Here is a 2,195-nt window from a genome sequence, read left to right on the forward strand (position 1 = left end):
GGAGGAAGGAGGAGGAGGGAGGGAGGAGGGAGGGAGGGAGAGAGAGAGAATAGAGAAGCAAAGCCCAGCCACGGCCACGTGGAGAAAGGGGGGAAAGGAGGGCGAGAGGTGAGAGTAAGAGCACAAAGGTAAGAGAGACAAGAGAGGAGGGGCAAGCAGGCCCTTTTATAGTGGGCTGGGCTACCTTGCTGTTGCCAGGTAACTGTGGGGATGGAGTCCAGCCATAATACCAGGAGCTTTGGGGCATTGTCCTACGTGACTGATGGCCACAGGATTATGGAGTTGAGGGCTCGTGGTGTCAGGAGCCTAATGTTTGGGAGCGTAGCTCACGGTTCCATCCCTTGTAGAATTTTCTACTGGGTCTCCGGAGTAAGCCTCGCTCAACCAGAACATGGACTGCCTTTCACGGTCCAACAACATTCCACAGGTGTAGTGTGTGGGGTCTGGGATTCCCCCCAGGTTGAGAAGAGGACGCTTGATCGCCATTTTGCACTGAGCTGGGGAAGGCTCAGTGGACAATGGTAGGGTTTGACCTTAGTTAGCGGGCAGCCCTCTTCAGGATGCCGGGCTTATGGCCATCTCTCTTCTTGCTTCTTGGTTGGTCCACCCTCTGTTCCTGCCATCCCTCCCCCACTTGACACAGGTCTCACCCTGTATCCCAGGCTGTCTCACATTGCTGTAATCGTTCTGTTTTAGCCTTCTGATGAAACTACTGGTATGTAACACTGTGCCTGGCCCTGCACGTTTGTATTCTTTTTAAAAAGATGTATCGTGTCACTATTTTTGTGTGTATGTGTATATGTAGTGTATGTATGTGTGTGTGTGCTTGCTTGTTTGTGTATGCATATGGTGTGTGGTGCCTGAAGAGACTAAGAGCAAGTGTCTTCCTCCGTCTCTCAAAACCTTACTTTTTGCAAGAGTCTCTCATTGTGCCTGATGCTCACTGGCTGCTCAGCTCCGGGGATCCACTTTCCACTTCTCCCTACCCTCTCAGTGCTTGCCCTAGTTAGGGATTTAGTGATGTGAACATACACCTTGACCAAGGCAACTCTTATAAAGAACAACATTTAATTGGGGCTGGCTTACAGAGTCAGAGGTTTAGTCCAGTATCATCAAGGGGGGAACATGGCAGCGTCCAGGCAGGCATGGTGCAGTAGGAGCTGAGAGTTCTGCGTCTTCATCCATAGAAAGCCAAGGAGCAGACTGTCTCTTCTGCACTTGGCAGAGTTTCAAAGCCCACTCCCACAAGGATACACTTCCTCCAACAAGGCCACACCTCCTCCAACAAGGCCACACCTCCTCATAGTGCCACTCCCTGGGCCAAGCATATGCAAGCCACCACAGTGCTAGAGTTAGAGATGCATTCCGACAGAGCTGGCTTTCGCACAGGTGCTGGGGATCTGAGCTCAGTAGTCATGCTTGTAGGCAGGTTCTTTCCTGACTATCTCCCTAACCAGAGGTGGGGGTGTGGTCCAGTCCCCTTGGGACATGGTCTTTCTATGTAGTCCTGGCTCTCCGAGAACTCCCTCTGCCTCTGCTTCCTGAGTGCTAAGATTAAAGGCATGTGTCACCACTGCCAGGCTCAGCTGTGTGCTTGATAGCAGAGTGTAAGGTTTTGTCTGTCCCCCTTATCTATGGCTCTGGGTGGTTCACAGAAACTGCAATGAATATTGGTTTGGAATGAGCATCTGTCTTTCAGGCTGAGCTCTTTTTACACCAGCCACAGACACGGCAGCTGATCTCTGGAAGCACCTGCCACCTGCATGCTGGGCAGAGACCACAGTGCACAGAGTAGCTTCCCAGAGGGCTTTGGGCTGCCCTTCAGCCTGGACTGGCTTCGGGAGTAGCTGGGTTCACGTGCTGCCCAGTGAGCTTTGATTTAATTCCTTGATGTTTATTGAATTCTCACTGGGAGGCACGGCCCCGCCCCTCCACTCCGGGAGATGTCTAGAAAGAGCCTCCTTTCCCTCAGACTTGAACCAGAGATGTGTGTTCAGTCTGGAAAACATGGTATTTGTTGCCATAGCAACCGAACTTCTAAAACCGTGGATGTCAAGTACCATGTGGATGCTGGTGCTCATAGCAACTGCCATTCTGCATTTGGGAGGGAGAGGGGGGAGAGTGTGCCTTGCAGTCTTTCTGCCCATGAGCTAGGGAGGCGAGAGAGGGGTCAGGATTCCTTCTAGAATGGATAC

The sequence above is a fragment of the Mastomys coucha genome, unplaced genomic scaffold (assembly GCF_008632895.1).
Source record: "Mastomys coucha isolate ucsf_1 unplaced genomic scaffold, UCSF_Mcou_1 pScaffold18, whole genome shotgun sequence".
NCBI classification, from domain to species: Eukaryota; Metazoa; Chordata; class Mammalia; order Rodentia; family Muridae; genus Mastomys; species Mastomys coucha.